Source organism: Haliotis asinina, chromosome 4 (assembly GCF_037392515.1).
Source record: "Haliotis asinina isolate JCU_RB_2024 chromosome 4, JCU_Hal_asi_v2, whole genome shotgun sequence".
In the NCBI taxonomy this organism is placed as follows: domain Eukaryota; kingdom Metazoa; phylum Mollusca; class Gastropoda; order Lepetellida; family Haliotidae; genus Haliotis; species Haliotis asinina.
Window position 1 is genome coordinate 737,310 of NC_090283.1, and position 19,379 is coordinate 756,688.

The window sequence follows — 19,379 nt, forward strand, 5'->3', positions numbered from 1 at the left end:
GCGACATATTTTCACTTTGAAAAATTGTCGCTATGCCTCATTGTGGCCCATTGGATTATTAGAATAATATCATTCAGAACAAGTCATCTGTCGCATTGTCGCGCTTTGGTAAAGTTTTTGGTAGTGTTGGTTTTGCGAGGGCGACAACGTGACAAAGCGACACCGACTCAATGTCCCGTCTAGGATTCATAGTCATATAATGTGTCCATGCCTGATAATTCAATCACGTACGATGTGTTTATAAAATATTTTTTGTGATTTTGCAGAATCCAAGTCCCCACCTAGACTGCCAGAGCACCGAGCTCGTGAGTGTTAAAACAAATAGCCACTGTCGACCTTTCGGTCCGCAGTGGTTATTTATCCCTTGTCATCAGATTGCTCGTCAATTTATGAGTTTGTTGACCCATATGCTGCAGATACACGTCACATCCGAATCTGCATACTTAAAGTTCAACTGGATTAAAGTGTATTTATCAGTATGCATTAACTGCTTGTCGACCTACCTGATATTGACTATAGACAATAGAAAATAAATACAACACCGAATCTGAGCATCAGATGCTCACATGCATTTCCTCAAGTCATTTCTTCATGGTTTCACAGAATCACAACCCCCTCCAAGAATGGTTTTCTATAGAACACATCAGTCAATGTTGAATCAACCTTTACATCAGTGCTTAAGACAATTCTCTGAATGTTGTTTGGCTATTTTCTGTTTGTGCGCATGAACGTAGGTACGCGTTAAAATGTAAATATGAAAACTTGTTCACTGTTCTTGTTGCAGGGTCCCGGTCCCCACCCTGACGGAAGGAACAGCGGGGTGGTGAGTCAGTCAAGTCAAGTCAAAGATGTTTATTGTACAAAAGGCCTCCGGCCCATATACATTAGAGTTACACACATACTCTATCTATCTATCTATCTATCTATCTATCTATCTATCTATCTATCTATCTATCTATCTATCTATCTATCTATCTATCTATCTATCTATCTATCTATCTATCTATCTATCTATCTATCTATCTATCTATCTATCTATCTATCTACCTACCTACCTACCTACCTACCTACCTACCTACCTACCTACCTATCTATCTATCTATCTATCTCTATATATATATAATGCAATGAGTATAAGTGATTAGTGATCTAAACAACAATCCAGGCAGTAGATTGTGTACAAGTAGTGGAATGCGATGGACCTACAAACGTTTTTCGTTTTATCAGACTGTTACGTTTGATAACAGCAAAACTGATTTTAATACGACAGCTTTATAATTACATGCTGGTCAGTTCATGAAAGTAGTTTATACAAAGGACACACCAGTAGTAAATGAATTTCATTTTCCACGTCTATGTTACACAATGGGCACAATCTTTTGCTTCGTTCAATATAAAAGCGTCTTCCTTCGTTTACCATTATGTTGATCAAACCTAAGCTAAAACGTATAAATGAATTTCTCAACTTCTCTTATGTTAAAAACGACAGATATTTCTCCGGCTGGAGTAGTGATTTGTATATTCTATAAGAGTCGTACCGTGAACTATTATCTAATGGTGGATCCTACATTTACAAATTTCTTACAGGCCATCAGATGTATTTTTTCTATACACTCATATCTCTGGAATCCCCAAATCTCGGATCCATACAAAAGTATATGCTGAATTTGACAATAAAATATTTAAAAGTAAATACGGGGAATCAAGACAGCAATTTTACACATAGCAGATAAAACACTTATCAATGCTTTCTTTGCTTTCAATGATAATTCAGTACCAGATGTTTTCCAGTTCACAGAAGATGTAAACTTAATACCAAGACACGTGTAATGATCAGAGACAATTACAGGCTGGTCATTAAAGGACCACCGTTCTTTAGAAGATATCCGGTCACCTTTTCTAAATATAACAATATTAGTTTTATTTAGGTTAACAGATAAATCCCATGTTTCAGTATACCATTCCAAAATATTTAACTGAGTTTGTAGTCCAACTACCGATTCTGATAAATGAATTACGTCATCAGCAAATAAAAGAATAAAAAGTTCTAAGAGATCTGGAAACATTTGAATGCCATGCTTACTATTTGCCATAATATCGTAGTACAATTCGTTGATAAACAGGGAAAACAGAATTGAACTCACAACACACCCTTGTCTTAAGCCAACAGGGCAGTCGAAAAAATCAGTCTTGTCATCATCACAACGTACACAAGCTTTCACATTAGTATACATTGCTTTTAAAATTGAAATGACTACCTTTCAGACCAGCGTTACTTAAAGAATAACACAATTTAGAACGACGGACAGAATCAAATGCTTTACGGAAATCAACGAAAGCTACGTATAGTTTACGCTTGCGACGGGATAGACATTTCTGGGCTGGTGCAAACAGTGTAAAGATATGACCGGAAGTTGAATAACTCTTTCTAAAGCCTGCTTGTGATTCGGGAATTTTATCTGTCATATTTGACCATTTGGTGTGCCTGTTATTTAAAACAGTTGTAAAGACTTTACCTTAAATACTCATGACGGAAAGTCCTCTATAATTGTCTGGATTGGTGACATCACCTTTCTTATGTAAGGGTACAATGATTGATCGCGTCCAACAACGGGGAAAAATCCCATTTTCAAACAATGTGTTAAAACACGTATTCAAAAAGGGCATGATAACACACTCTGAACATTTAAGCATTTCTACCACGATGAGGTCAAGACAAGCTGATTTTCCATTTTTCAAATGCAATAACGCTTCTGATATTTCATTAACTGTTATGGGCGAGTCTAATGCAAAAGATTCGACGTCTGACATATCTGCAGTTAAAATATCTGGTGTTACATTAACCTGCAAAGGACAATCATCAAAAGAATCATTAAAAGCAAAATCATCATGAAACACATTTTTGAAAGGATTTAGCCATTCCGCTTTCGGAATTACATTTTTTCGTGATGGTCGACTTTTTAAATATCTGATCTATTTCCAAAATGAAGTCGGTTTTATTTTGCCTTTGTCAATTTATCGACATTTCATCCACTCTGATCCGATTTAAATTTTCTACAGCAGTTTCCGTATATATTTCGTTCTTTACAATATAGTTTTCTAGTTTTAAAGATGTTCGTGCAACCCGCCGTGCGACCTTACACTCAGTATTTAAGGGTGGACTGTTTCTCGACGGTGGGAGCGATACACGTGTCTTCACACAGCTTGCAGAATCTAAAACCACACTTACAAGGTCATCAATAGCATCTTCTATATTACTGTCAAGTTTATTAAAAACCGACTGAATGCGACCTGTGGTCATCCCTTGAAGATTTTCTAAAAATGTCTTACATAAGGACTCATTCCACATAATGTTTTCATTAGTGGAGGTCACCGCTGTTGATTTACCTTTTATTGTTTCCTATTAGGACATTGACATTTGAGCTCTAAAGGCACATGATCGGAATCTAATCGGTCACCTATGTTGAATATACTTATATATTCAAAGAGATCAGGAGAACAGATGAAATAATCATTAACACTTCAGTCATGCTGTCCGACAAAAGTATATTCACCCTGTTCATCTCCAGACACGCTACCATTGACAATAAATAACTGAAATGCATAACACATGTCCAGCACAATTTGTCCGAATCTATTTATGACTTTATCATGTGATTTACGATCCCCAACAGGGATATCCTCCTCATCATCAAGAATGTTGGTGACGTTTCTATCATCACCACGTCACTTGGGGGTTGTTACTCTCCCCAGTACGTGCGTTCATGTCGCCGCACAGTGCAACATGGGAATCACTAAACTCAGACACATTAGAAACTAAAAACTGATCTACATTATCGGGACTACATCTTGCGTGAGTCTTATAGTACGATGAACCCCCTGGTGTGATATATGTACATATCAATATAATATCTTTATCAATTGCAAATACCGACTTACTGAATTTTATACATATAAAATTGTCAAAACCAGATTTCAATAACTCACACGATTTGCTGATGAACGCCTACACAGATACCACCAGAGAGTCGACCATACTCGGACAGTTTGATTGCTGGGCTATAAAAGATATCATAGTCATACAACCAGTCATCAGAAATATTGTCAATAAATGTTTCTGCAAGACATACAATTTTGAAATGGCGCAAATAATTAAAAAAGTCATTTTCATAGTTTTGGAATTTAAACCATTCACATTCCAAAAGACAAAGTTGATAGTTCCACCACAACACCGATATTCATAGTCATCAGAGAGCTCACAATATTTATCTATACCGGTGTCACGGTCACAGGGACCATGTGAAATATGATCCGGGCTTCGGCCGACTTCCTATTTCGACACTATCGATGACGCATAATTAGGGAGCAAATGAGCACTCTGAAGTGAATGGAGAGTACTCACTGACTGTGTGTATATTCACTTGCCGGGTGCCCCTCGGATGCTTAAATAGTCCAATCCTGACTCTGTATACATCGAACGGTATCAGCAGGAACATCCGTTCGTTCACTTGTAGTCATAATATGACCAAATCGGGTCAGCTCGTTCTGTTATATGTCACTAAGAACACCAGTTACCGAGGAATGACCTCACAGTCAAATAGTGGGATTGTGTGTGTGTGTGTGTGTGTGTGTGTGTGTGTGTGTGTGTGTGTGTGTGTGTGTGTGTGTGTGTGTGTGTGTGTGTGTGTGTGTGTGTATGTGTGTGTGTGCAGTGCTGGCCTTGACCTAGCGTCAACAGTAACAGTCAACACAAATTAAACCTGTGTGTGCCTACATTATCAACACAATAGTAAATAACAAGGAGTTTACTACACAACAACCACAGAATGATCTGTTTAGATAATCAAAACATAATATGCAAAAGCTTACAATTAATATTATTAGAAGATATTAACAATCGAATGAGTGACCAAAGTAGATGCACACGACACACAATCATAGCTCAGTGGTGTACACATCAACCCAACGTGCGTGCATACTTCATACATGATACGCATAACAGCTCAAAACAGTAAGTGGAATATTATGTTTTAAATACGCACACTCTATAATTCACACAAACAACAAAGTATTCTCACGTAGTACTGTAGTTAAACATACATCCATTAGTCTGTAATAGCCGAGAACCTACGAAGAATTAACCATTGTGAAATAAGCAAACACGAACACCAATACAGTGAGTTGAGATTTATGATACGTTTAACAATATTCCAACAACATCACGCCGGGAGACACCCGAAATGGGTTTGACACATTGTGCGCCTGTGGGGAACAGTCTTTTTTGAAGTGGATCTACCATTAGTGGATCAGTGAGAATTTAGACTGTAGAATTTCGTAATTGTCATTTCATTATATATCCTCTGAGTAAGCATTTTCTGGTGCCCTGTGCCTGGTCTCAAGGCTGGGAAATGGGAAAACAACCTCAAACTACCATGGTGGAAGTAACTACCATGGTGGAAGCAACTACCATGGTGGCAGTAACTACCGTTGGGAATATCTGTACACTAACAGCTAGTCTCTGAAATGAGCATATTTTACTGAAAAAAACGTTCATAGTGAAAAAGAATAATATAATGAAATGGAGCCTTGAGACTTTCTGTGGGGAGCTGTGGGGGAGCCTCCCCATGAATTTATACTAAAAACCAGTGACAGCTAGAGATCAACTGATAATTACTAGCCATATACTGGCTATGGATTCAGCAGATTGGTACAGACTCTGAAGCTAAGGAAATCTAGACTTGCCACATTTTCTAGACCTGCGTGGGCTTTCTTGGATATATATACTTCAGGGTTAGTCTGTCGTACAGACCCTGTTTTGCTGATCAGTTGTTTTGTGACTTCAGTTCCAGAGGACTGGTACAAATCGATGGCAGTCTTTTCAAAGGGTTTTACAAGACGGCACAAAGTATTGTCCGTCTGAGTGACCTCATGTAAACATTTTCTACACATTGTGTGCGCTGAACATTTTCTACACACTGTGTGTGTTGAACATTTCCTGTTAACCGTTACTTGCAAAAACATTTCAATCAAAGACATGGCTCTGTCTTACTACTTCCAATAAACAGTTTTCTCCTGTTCCAGGTGATTTCAATCAAGCTGCCGTATATAATGCAGGCATAGTATTTTGATTTGACAGAAAAATTATATTTGATATCTTTGTTGGAGTTTTGGATACATCCAGTTTTCCAGCCATAGCGTTAGTCTCAAGAGATGCTAACCCTGAGCTCTGTGGTTGCGACACTTGATACTTCCCCAGAGCTGCCCACACCACACTGAGAGGGAGTAGGGGTCGGGCTGGGTAGGGTGATGTTGGGGGCAATAAAACGTCCTGTCACATGCACCTTCAGTGTGGTGTCAGTAATGGGTGATAAGAATCTTTGCATGTGTTGAGAAATTCCAAGAAATTATCGCTCTGTTACTCCGATCCCACCATACAGATGTATAGAGACGTCATAGCACCCCAGTACACCCCGTCCCGTCCTGGGTCCATGTTACTCCGATCCCACCATACAGATGTATAGAGACGTCATAGCACCCCAGTAGACCCCGTCCCGTCCTGGGTTCGTGTTACTCCGACCCCACCATACAGATGTATAGATACGTCATAGCACCCCAGTAGACCCCGTCCCGTCCCGTCCCGTCCCATACAAAACACTGTCAGCAGTGAAAACCAAACACCAGTCATTTCTAAGGCATAACATGTTTGTGATAGCAACTATTACAACAGATCTAGACTTGCATATCTCCAGTGTGGTCGGAATGAAAAAAATGCATCATTTCTAAAAAAGTATCCTTTGCAAACTTACATGCGCGCTCATAACCCAACCGTACTGAGATCTTCTAAGTCGTGTCTTTATTAGGATGCAATACCTGACTGTGTATTCTCAACATTATCATAATACTGACGTAGCTTGGTTCTCTGTGTGGTATATGCAGACCTGGGCTACGTCACAATGACGACAAGATATTTGGGGGGAATTAACTTGGCAGAGCTGACTACTCGGCCATCACCTTAAAAACAGAGAGAAGGCTGCTGAGTCCCTTGAGTCTTTATTTGTAGCAGAGTGAGTAATTACATATAGAAAGAAATTTCAAACAATAATAATATACATGGTAGATACAGTAGACGTTTAACAATCAAATATAAAATTAGCGACATAAAAGAGGTACTGTTACTTGGTCGAAAGCTGTGCGACTGAGTTGGTAGAGTTCAAATATCTGAATCGCGCGTTACGGCGCATTACTGGTTATTAAACAAATACGTTTGTGCAATTGCAAAGTAAATTGTGTATTATACTAGACAGGGATTTATTATGTCTTATTCTAGCTAATGTATATCATACAGGGACTGCTGACACTTACATTTACGGCATTCTAGCGTTACTGATGTATTTACATATACATGTATTTTACATACTGTATTATTCCAATACCGTAAATGCTTAACCGTATGATAGACGTATCATAGCCAATATTCGCATGAGCCGGTATTTACGTGAGGTTACCCGCGGTTATTTACCACAATGTACACGTACTCATACTGTGTAATGACTGTCTATCACTTGGCATATCAACAGTCAATGTACAATTGAACTAACAGACTAATATCTACATATATAAACACACTATTGGCATCTACGTTGCCTTGTTGTCTACTGAACTATATACAAGTACGGTTAAGGCTATGAAAAAGGTAGTACACATAAGTGGCGTACACACAATATAACTTCAAGACTTTAACTAGTGCAGTAATACAATCTTACCTTAAAAACAGAGAGAAGGCTGCTGAGTCCCTTGAGTCTTTATTTGTAGCAGAGTGAAGTGTCTGCTACTGGACTCAGTATATATATAGGGACTCAGGCCTTCTGTGAAAGTATGAAGTTACCTAATACTGTAGCTGTAATCCAACATCTGGTGTATTAATTGCAATTATGTCTATTTCATGCAGTGCACTGACCACTTAAAATCATTCATATCACTACGCAACGGACATAAGCCATTTACAATGACGTTGCACCCGGCCATGCACAGCATGCTATGGCCTGAGGCATAACCATAGCGTAGCGACCGCTTGACTGAGTTGCATAATTCAAACTTACTTATGGGTGACGGCCAGTTACGTGGTCCGCAAGTCTGAATGTTTTCTGATTGTTGAATAAAATATTGATGTAAATACGCAAGTTATTATTGAAATATGATCACCATAATTATGGTCTAATTACGGTGATTTTAAGACTATGACAATATCCCTCCGCTGCGGGAAGCTTTTGTCCTCAAAAGCAAGACATGGATGCTACATGGAACTTGTGTTACTGATAGTTATAGACAGTCAATTGTTCGCGTGCAACCAAACACAATACGCGTTTAATATAAACCTTTGATCAATCAATGATTGGCAAAAAGAGAACATGTGGAAGTATTGCCCAAAAATAAGGATACACATTGTAAAACACAATACAATATATGCCATGATAAAAATTGTTCTCCTTGAACATAAAAAGGTATATACTATAGTGAACAAAATACATTTGACATAATAACACATGTATGGTAGAGTATTGTTCTCAGCAGGAGCATAGCAATTGTATCAAGTTCATTAATAGGAAAGGATATGAACCTGTAATGGGAAAATTCAGTTAAAACACCTATGTAGAATATCTGGTGCAAGTTTTGTTTGGGGTAGTCTTCTAAATAGTTGAATTGGTGGAGAGGGCAGATAGTGTCATATGTGGGCAACATCTTTGTATCAGTGGCATTTGATTTGAAGATAGGACATTACATGAGTGTAATCTTTAATAGAAAGTAACTGACATTGATAACTCAGAGTTATGCTGCAGTGGTTTGATAGTGTTGACAACGGGTTTGAAGAGATGACATTTGCAACTATCATACTTCTAGCACTTTTGAACACAAGCGGACCTGTAGGTTTGTTATCAACGCCTACCAATTTACACTGAAACCAACTGCTTTAGACTATCAAAGTCGAGGGTAACCCTATTATTAGAGATTAGAAAAAATATCTGCGAGATCTTTTGTGCTTACGACTGCGTCCAGTCTGAGTTTTGTGCACGTGGAAGTCTCTGATAAGTCCTTGTCCTATGTTATGGTGTGGTTCCCATGTTGGTGTAGGATATCCATCCCATTTGACAAGAAAATGACGTATGCCATTGATGTTTTTGTACTTCAAGAGTTTTTCAACATCATAGAATTGATCTTGTTGGCGATCATGTTGGTGATCTTGTTGGCGATCATGTTGGTGATCCTGTTGGTGATCCTGTTGGTGATCATTTGTTTGTTTGTCAGTGTGCTCTGATGGCACAGTTTCATTTGCTTTTGCAGTAGGAGTTTCACTGCCGACTGTTGAGTCGAGTGGAGAGTTGCCTTGCAAAGTTTGTGCAGGAAGATCTGGTAATGGATCCGTAGTTGCAGGTGTAGTAGAACCTGGTGAGTCATCATGCCGTGCAACATTACCTCTGAGGATATAGGGTTTCAGGCGATTGGCATGAACCAAAGATTTATGTTCTTTGTTGTCTGAACATCTGTGTATTTTGAACGTGTGGTTTGGACCAATGTTCGTGATATAGTAAGGACCTGTCCATGAGTGGGACAGCTTGGGTGAAAGTCCTTGTTTGACTACAGGGTTGTGAAGAAGTACCTGTTGGCTTAATCTGAACGAAGGTTCTGATGATTTCAGTTCTTGATGCTCCTGGTCTATCTGTTGACTAACAGACATGTTGTCTCGAGCAATAGCTTTGACAACTTTCAAATTGTCAATGAGCTGTTTAAGATGTGTCTCTGCATTTTTACCAAGTGTTGGTTTTGGTGTGAGTGTGGTGTCAAATGGAAGACACATCTCTCTGCCAAAGAGCATTTGATGTGGTGAGAAACCAGTTGACTGGCATGGTGTGTTTCGTATTGCCATAAGGACACATGGAAGAATATCAGCCCAGTTGGACTGGTCCGGCTTACAGTACGATTTCAAGGCTTGGGCAATTGTACTGTTGCGTCGCTCAACCATTCCATTTGTCTGAGGGTGGTATGATGATGTGAAGTGGTGTTTCACCTCAAAGATTTCACAGATGACATTGACGAGTTTCGATGTGAACTGACGTCCTCTATCAGTGATAAGAGTTCGAGGGGCACCATATCTTGTGAAGACCTCATTAAAGAGTTTTGTTGCTACGTCCACGGCATCTTGCGTGTGCAATGGAAATGCTTCAATCCACCTTGAGTATGAATCCACGGCTACAAGAACATACTTATGGCCATCCTTTGTTTGAGGAAGAGGCCCAAGAATATCGACATGTAGCCTGGAGAAGTTGTCTGCAATTGGCATAGGTACCATTGGAGCTGGTTTGGAATGGACCCAACGTTTGGTTTTTTGACATTCGTCACATGACTTGATGTATGTTTCCACATCTTGATACAAGCCTGGCCAATGGTATTTGGTCAATAAGGACTGACGGGTAGCATCACGACCAAAATGACATCCACCTGCTTTTGAATCATGATAAGCATAAAGCAGGGATTTCCTGTCTGCAAGAGGAACTGCCAGTTGTGTGACCATTGGGCAACGACGATTCTTGTTTCCTCTGTGCTTTGGTTTGTAGAAATGATATAATATGCCACCACAAAGATCATACTCTTGTGAGCGACCTTGGAGGCCTTTGACTTGAGAATCAGTGTAATGTGAGGGAATCTCACCATTCTCTAGATAGTCCATGATTGGCTTAAGATCTGGAGAACTGTGCTGTCTCTCTGCGAGATTGTTTTCAGGGATATCAGTGTCTATGGTTTGAACTGTTGGCCCTGATGGACTGTCCTCTTGATAGCAGAATTCAACACACAGATCGAGTGATGCTGTTGAAGTAGAATCTACAGCTTTCTGATCAGATGAATTAGGGTTTTCTGAAGGTGAACTTTCAGTAGATATCCCATAGACCTTATCTGAAGTAGTAGGCTGACTAGCAAGGCTGTGACGAATTTGGCTTCTCTGTGGTGCTGTTGCAACCACTTCAGCATATGAACTCTGAGTCGGTACATGCTTGTGCTCAGCATTGTCAGTAGCATAGTTGATAGAAGGGCGTGGTGGAATGGGAAAATCATCAGTGACAGGTTCTGAGACCTGTGCAGGATATGGAATACGAGAAAGAGCATCAGCATTTGCATTAGCTTTACCTGCTCTATGTTCGATGTCGAAGTCATATTCCTGGAGCATGAGAGACCATCTGGCAAGACGACCTGTTTCCTGTTTGATGTCTTTTAGCCATTTGAGGGCATGATGATCTGTGTACACTTTGAACTTCCAGTACAGCCAGGCATTCTAACTGAGTTATGCCCCATTTCTTCTCAGCAGCATGAAGGGCTCGGCCACCATAACAGATGACATGCTCTTGACCTGAAGCATCTCGTTGACCTAAGATGTACCCTAGAGCTGAGGTGGAAGCATCAGTTGTTAGAATGAATGGTCTGTTAGGGTCAGGGTATGTTAAGACAGGGGCTGTAGTTAGGTATTCTTTCAGTCTGTTGAGTGCCTGCTCACATTCGTCAGTCCAGTGGAATGTGACATCCTTTTGAAGCAAATTGTACAATGGAGAGGCTATGCGGGAGAAATTTTGAACGAACTTGCGATAATAACTTGCAAGACCTAGAAAATGTCTAACATCATGGACAGTTTTAGGGGAAGGGATGTTTTTAACAACTTCTACCTTTGATTTGTCAACTTCCACACCATCTTTGGTGAAGACGTGTCCTAAATATGAGACTCTTTTAGTTGCAAACCTACATTTGCTTGGTTTTAGAGTAAGACCAGCTTCTTTTAGTTTGCCAAAAACACATTTGAGGTGATGCAAATGTTCTTCAAAGGTTCTGCTGTAGATAATGATGTCATCCACATAAATCAAAATATACTTCCAATTCATGGACTGAAGAGCAGTAGAAATCGTTTGTTGGAAAGCAGCAGGTGCATTTTTGAGGCTAAAAGGTAGACGGTTAAGTTCACAAATACCATCTTGAGTGATGAATGCTGACTTATGCTTTGTTTCTGGGTGAAGTGGTATCTGCCAAAATCCACTTGCACAATCAAGAACAGAGAACAGTTGTGCATGTTTTTCACCAATAGCATCTATGACATCCTCTAAACGTGGAAGAGGGAAGAAAATTGGTTTCGTTGCTGCATTTAGCTTTCGATAATCGACGGCAAATCGATAACTATTGTCAGCTTTCTTGACCATAACTACTGGTGAATGCCATTCAGAATGACTTGGCTCTATTATTCCTGCATCTAACATTTCCCTAATTTGTTTGGCGCATTCTTTTCTAACTAAAGATGACTGACGATAGAAGGGGAGTCTAACAGGACGGGTATGCTCTGTCTCAATCTTATGCTGATGCAGATGTGTTTTGCCGAGCTCTGACCATTCTTGTGCAAACACTGATCTTTGAGACAAGAGGAAGCACTCAAGTTGTTGCTTTTGGATCTCTGTGAGATCTGACTCACTCAGGTCAAAAGATAGGTTGGAGTTCGGATTTGAGGAGTTGGAAGGAACTGTCGTGTTGACTGAAGGATGACCTTTGTTTGGTTCAGATTCCAGTGTATGGATAGATGATGGGTCAATGATGGAGGCTGTGGCTACTATTTGTTGATGATGAAGCAAAGCAGGTTTGTCAGTTGGATTGAGAAACCTCATGCATGGTCTTCCTTTGGCACCTTGGATGAGACATTTGGCTCCTTGAAGTTGGAGTGTATCTAGGCCAGGAAATGGTTCTAGTAGCAACAGTCTGTTGTTCTCACAGCGGGAGATTTTAACAGGAATATCAGCCTGAGAATGTGGAGGAATTTTGACTGTTTTTCGTGGTCTCACAAACCCTGCATTGGCATCGACCAAGCTTACGGATATTAATCCATCATGCAAGTGAACTGAGCGGTTTGAGAGATCAATTTGGACATGGTTTGACTGTAGAAAGTCTAAACCAAGAATGATGGCATGATGCAATGATGTGAAGACATGAAAATCTTGTGAAAATAATGCATGGCCAATTTTAAGTATGTAGTGAGACTACACCTAACACTGGGTGCCGTTCTCCTCCTACACCAATGATTTCTGTCAGATGAGATTTCTGAAGGTGAGACTCAGTGAGTCCTATTTTCTTCAGAAATTTCATGTGAACACAGCTAATTGAAGCTCCAGTGTCTATTAATGCTGTTGTTTTCGTTTGCCTAACCTTAACCTGAATGGTGTTTTTACATAAAGGTGCTACAAGAGATACTTCATGTCGACTAGGATTGGGTGAGGATGGGATAGTAGGAGCACTACAATTGGAGGGAAAGTTGGATGGTTTGGGCAATTTGCTTGGGTGCCTGATTCTAAGTTGTTCCTTGGAATCAGGCACGCGCCCCTATGCGTTCTTTGCTTTAGACAGAAGAACCTGGTAACAGACAGATGTATGATGACCTTTCTTCCTGCAAAAATTACAAATTGTATGCCTATGGGGACAGTAATTACGCTGAGAACAATACCCACCACATCCTGAGCATCTTTCTCTGTCGTTTCTGCTGGATGGACGGTGTTGTTCTCGTCTCAAGTCAAGTTGCCTGTGCTGCGACTGTTGACCAGGATGAGATGACTGGCGACGTTTTTGTCCAGAACTGATGACATCCTGTCGAGGCTGTGACTGACACCTGATTCTTGGCCGACAGTTATCTGGGAGTGTCTCCTGCTGTGCCGACATCGCCGCTGCCACGGGTCTCTGCTGGTTTTCCATCAGTGACATCACTAGTGCAGACAGCTTAGTAACTTGGTCTGTGAGGCTAGCTTGATCGGGCTTCTGAACACTGAGATAGGCCTTGGATGCGAGTTCACCCTGCTGGCGCACTTGGTCCAAACACTTGGGCTCTTTATTGTAGACCCATTGTCTGACAGAAGGGCTCAGTCCGTTCACAGCTATAGCAACTAGGATGTCCATTGGTATTGACTTCCTGCAGGTCGCCTGTTCTAATCTAGTGATATATTCAGACACGGATTCAGCAGGTTGCTGATTAATGGCTAGCACTGATAGGTCAAACTGTCCTGATGGTTGAAACCGAGACATGAAAGCTTGTTTGAGATTGTTCCAGTCTGACTTGATATCGTCACTTAATGTAAGATGCCACTGTTTTGCTGGTCCTTCCAGAAGAAAGTTTAAAAATAGACAAGCTCTGTTTTCATCAGTTCCTTGGAGTTTTACCCAAGTCTCTAGATCAGACCACCAGTTCATTGCATCCTGTTTACCTGAGTATTTAGGTAGATGAATATGAGACATGGCCATGTTTGTAATTAAAACACTTGAACTTGTTGTTGTTGACGTTGACGCTGTTGAAGTTGATGTCTTAGTTGATACTGACGTTGTTGCTGTTGTCGTTGACGTTGACGTTGATGATGTTGTATTTTGAGCTGGTGTTGACGATGACTCTGCCGGCAGACTTACTGTTTCGAAGGACTCAAGATTGAAAGACCGCAGCCTTGATCTGTAGTTTTCGGGTGTTACGCCTTTCATCAGCACCGGAATCTTTGATCTCCATCAACTGACGTAGCTTGGTTGTCTGTGTGGTATATGCAGACCTGGGCTACGTCACAATGACGACAATATATTTGGGGGGAATTAACTTGGCAGAGCTGACTACTCGGCCATCACCTTAAAAACAGAGAGAAGGCTGCTGAGTCCCTTGAGTCTTTATTTGTAGCAGAGTGAGTAATTACATATAGAAAGAAATTTCAAACAATAATAATATACATGGTAGATACAGTAGACGTTTAACAATCAAATATAAAATTAGCGACATAAAAGAGGTACTGTTACTTGGTCGAAAGCTGTGCGACTGAGTTGGTAGAGTTCAAAAATCTGAATCGCGCGTTACGGCGCATTACTGGTTATTAAACAAATATGTTTGTGCAATTGCAAAGTAAATTGTGTATTATACTAGACAGGGATTTATTATGTCTTATTCTAGCTAATGTATATCATACCGGGACTGCTGACACTTACATTTACGGCATTCTAGCGTTACTGATGTATTTACATATACATGTATTTTACATACTGTATTATTCCAATACCGTAAATGCTTAACCGTATGATAGACGTATCATAGCCAATATTCGCATGAGCCGGTATTTACGTGAGGTTACCCGCGGTTATTTACCACAATGTACACGTACTCATACTGTGTAATGACTGTCTATCACTTGGCATATCAACAGTCAATGTACAATTGAACTAACAGACTAATATCTACATATATAAACACACTATTGGCATCTACGTTGCCTTGTTGTCTACTGAACTATATACAAGTACGGTTAAGGCTATGAAAAAGGTAGTACACATAAGTGGAGTACACACAATATAACTTCAAGACTTTAACTAGTGCAGTAATACAATCTTACCTTAAAAACAGAGAGAAGGCTGCTGAGTCCCTTGAGTCTTTATTTGTAGCAGAGTGAAGTGTCTGCTACTGGACTCAGTATATATATAGGGACTCAGGCCTTCTGTGAAAGTATGAAGTTACCTAATACTGTAGCTGTAATCCAACATCTGGTGTATTAATTGCAATTATGTCTATTTCATGCAGTGCACTGACCACTTAAAATCATTCATATCACTACGCAACGGACATAAGCCATTTACAATGACGTTGCACCCGGCCATGCACAGCATGCTATGGCCTGAGGCATAACCATAGCGTAGCGACCGCTTGACTGAGTTGCATAATTCAAACTTACTTATGTGTGACGGCCAGTTACGTGGTCCGCAAGTCTGAATGTTTTCTGATTGTTGAATAAAATATTGATGTAAATACGCAAGTTATTATTGAAATATGATCACCATAATTATGGTCTAATTACGGTGATTTTAAGACTATGACAATACTAACATACTTTTATTACTGACAATCACGCAGAGCAGAGCAGTACTCTCTACTACCGCACGCGATACTGCATTATGTTAGCATTGAATAAGGTATATGTTATATCGACAGTGTTCCAATTTCCTCGAGGGAGTTTTAGTATGAGTCATGTCTGTGGTGGTGGTCCTGGTGCACAGCGTAGTACATTGGGCCGCTAACCAAGGGCAATACCAACAGACGAGTGCACACTTCATAATGCTAGGCTGCAGAATGTCAGTACTGCAGTGACATATCTGAGTACCCTCGACGGGGAGCCATGGTCATTCATATCCCCGTTGTTATCGATTGATTTTTACCAACAGAATAAATACACTACTTCAGTTTATCAAAAACGGAAATACATTTAAATATCAAAATATTAATCTTGATATGATAATACGCTCATTCCTTGTTCGCCTAAACATAGGTAAACACAACAAGGTCAAAATTCCGAATTCAGTTTTCTGGGGACACTGATAGTATGTATACTAGATTAAAACATACGAACATTCGTAAAGTCCCAACAAAAATACTGGTATCGCTAAATTTTGGCAGCTGAGGTGGAAATCTTTCCGTAGATGGTCGTAGTCGGCATACATCTAAAACTAAACGTTAGAAATGTGCACCTATCACCTGCTTATGACAGGGGATGAGACAAAACTCTTTCAGCATCCATATGGATTCTCTGCTGAAAGACGATTCCATTGTACAGTTTTGACTAGAGTGTATATTTGTATACATGTGTATCAGCGACTCCATGTTCTAGTATTACGTGCATATACTGTGTGGAGATATCGATGATATATTGTGTGGAGATGTCGCTGGTATACTGTGTGGAGATATCGCTGGTATACTGTGTGGAGATATCGCTGGTATACTGTGTGGAGATATCCCAGGTATACTGTGTGGAGACATCCCAGGTATACTGTGTGGAGATATCCCAGGTATACTGTGTGGAGATATCACTGGTATACTGTGTGGAGATATCGCTGGTATACTGTGTGGAGATATCGCTGGTATACTGTGTGGAGATATCCCAGGTACACTGTGTGGAGATATCGCTGGTATACTGTGTGGAGATATCGCTGGTATACTGTGTGGAGATATCGCTGGTATACTGTGTGGAGATATACCAGGTATAATGTGTGGAGATATCGCTGGTATACTGTGTGGAGATATGGCTGGTATACTGTGTGGAGATATCGCTGGTATACTGTGTGGAGATATCCCAGGTATACTGTGTGGAGATATCCCAGGTATACTGTGTGGAGATATCGCTGGTATACTGTGTGGAGATATCCCAGGTATACTGTGTGGAGATATCCCAGGTATACTGTGTGGAGATGTCACTGGTATACTGTGTGGAGATATCACTGGTATACTGTGTGGAGATATCCCAGGTATACTGTGTGGAGACATCGCTGGTATACTGTGTGGAGACATCACTGGCATACTGTGTGGAGATATCCCTGGTATACTGTGTGGAGATATCCCAGGTATACTGTGTGGAGATATCAAAGGTATACTGTGTGGAGATGTCACTGGTATACTGTGTGGAGACATCACTGGCAAACTGTGTGGAGATATCCCAGGTATACTGTGTGGAGATATCACTGGTATACTGTGTGGAGATATCGCTGGTATACTGTGTGGAGATATCACTGGTATACTGTGTGGAGACATCACTGGTATACTGTGTGGAGAAATCCCTGGTATACTGTGTGGAGATATCACTGGTATACTGTGTGGAGATATCACTGGCATACTGTGTGGAGATATCACTGGCATACTGTGTGGAGATATCACTGGTATACTGTGTGGAGAAATCGCTGGTATACTGTGTGGAGATGTCGCTGGTATACTGTGTGGAGATGTCACTGGTATGCTGTGTGGAGATATCGCTGGTATGCTGTGTGGAGATATCACTGGTATACTGTGTGGAGATATCGCTGGTATACTGTGTGGAGAAATCCCTGGTATACTGTGTGGAGATATCTAAGGTATACTGTGTGGAGATATCGCTGGTATGCTGTCTGGAGATATCACTGGTATACTGTGTGGATATATCGCTGGTATACTGTGTGGAGAAATCCCTGGTATACTGTGTTGAGAAATCCCTGGTATACTGTGTGGAGATATCGCTGGTATACTGTGTGGAGAAATCCCTGGTATACTGTGTGGAGAAATCGCTGGTATACTGTGTGGAGATATCGCTGGTATGCTGTGTGGAGATATCGCTGGTATACTGTGTGGAGATATCCCAGGTATACTGTGTGGAGATATCACTGGGATACTGTGTGGAGATATCAATGGTATACTGTGTGGAGACATCGCTGGTATACTGTGTGGAGAAATCCCTGGTATACTCTGTGGAGATATCACTGGTATACTGTGTGGAGATATCCCAGGTATACCGTGTGGAGATATCACTGGTATACTGTGTGGAGATATCCCAGGTATACTGTGTGGAGATATCACTGGTATACTGTGTGGAGATATCGCTGGTATGCTGTGTGGAGATATCACTGGTATACTGTGTGGAGATATCACTGGTATACTGTGTGGAGATATCACTGGTATGCTGTGTGGAGATATCACTGGTATACTGTGTGGAGATATCGCTGGTATACTGTGTGGAGAAATCCCTGGTATACTGTGTGGAGATATCCCAGGTATACTGTGTGGAGATATCGCTGGTATGCTGTCTGGAGATATCACTGGTATACTGTGTGGAGAAATCGCTGGTATACTGTGTGGAGAAATCCCTGGTATACTGTGTTGAGAAATCCCTGGTATACTGTGTGGAGATATCGCTGGTATACTGTGTGGAGAAATCCCTGGTATACTGTGTGGAGAAATCCCTGGTATACTGTGTGGAGATATCGCTGGTATGCCGTGTGGAGATATCACTGGTATACTGTGTGGAGATATCAATGGTATACTGTGTGGAGACATCGCTGGTATACTGTGTGGAGAAATCCCTGGTAAACTGTGTGGAGATATCACTGGTATACTGTGTGGAGACATCCCAGGTATACCGTGTGGAGATATCACTGGTATACTGTGTGGAGATATCCCAGGTATACTGTGTGGAGATTTCACTGGTATGCTGTGTGGAGATTTCACTGGTATACTGTGTGGAGATTTCACTGGTATACTGTGTGGAGATATCACTGGTATACTGTGTGGAGATATCGCTGGTATACTGTGTGGAGATATCACTGGTATGCTGTGTGGAGATATCGCTGGTATACTGTGTGGAGATATCCCAGGTATACTGTGTGGAGATATCACTGGTATACTGTGTGGAGATATCGCTGGTATGCTGTGTGGAGATATCGCTGGTATACTGTGTGGAGATATCCCAGGTATACTGTGTGGAGATATCACTGGTATACTGTGTGGAGATATCCCAGGTATACTGTGTGGAGATATCCCAGGTATACTGTGTGGA

General features: G+C 40.8%; 1 long non-coding RNA gene across 1 annotated transcript in view; it reads left to right on the forward strand.

The window, feature by feature from the left end:
* Window positions 1–796: 796 nt before the first annotated feature.
* LOC137280697 (uncharacterized) overlaps window positions 797–19,379 on the forward strand; it is an 84,754-nt gene continuing 66,171 nt past the window's right edge. Inside the window, exon 1 of the long non-coding RNA XR_010956708.1 lies at window positions 797–823. This is a non-coding gene — a long non-coding RNA (uncharacterized lncRNA). The remainder of the gene's footprint in view (window positions 824–19,379) is intronic.